Here is a 471-nt window from a genome sequence, read left to right as displayed (position 1 = left end):
AAGCGGGATCACATAACGAAAGGTTACATAACCCATGCGGTAGATGCATAGTGTGTGAGCAGCCAGAGAGAAAGCTGCCAGTTAGCATGAGTGTGTGTTTGTGAGTATGATTAAGTGTATGTTAGTGTTAGTATGTGTAAGCAGATGTATGTGTGTTTTTCTAAGTGTGTATGTTAGTACAAATATGTGCCAGCGTGTATGTTGGGAGGGGGCGAGAGGCCAATGTCATGAGCGACGTGATCTGTTTAAAATGCTATAAACACAATAACATCCGTTTTGGAATTGTGAGGCATATTGCATTTTTCCATAATTTAAACAAAATAAGTCTTTTTTTCCTTCCTCAAACAACATATTGTTACATCCCATTCTCAGAAGATAACAGCACTGGAAGTACAGAACTTCAGTGACTTGTTTGCTAACGTCCACTGAATAAAGTTTGCTTGAAAAAAAAAAGTAAAAAAAAAAAAAGAA

This window comes from Spea bombifrons, chromosome 3 (assembly GCF_027358695.1).
Source record: "Spea bombifrons isolate aSpeBom1 chromosome 3, aSpeBom1.2.pri, whole genome shotgun sequence".
NCBI classification, from domain to species: Eukaryota; Metazoa; Chordata; class Amphibia; order Anura; family Pelobatidae; genus Spea; species Spea bombifrons.
The sequence above is the reverse complement of the archived record's forward strand: the minus strand, read 5'-3'. Positions refer to the sequence as shown.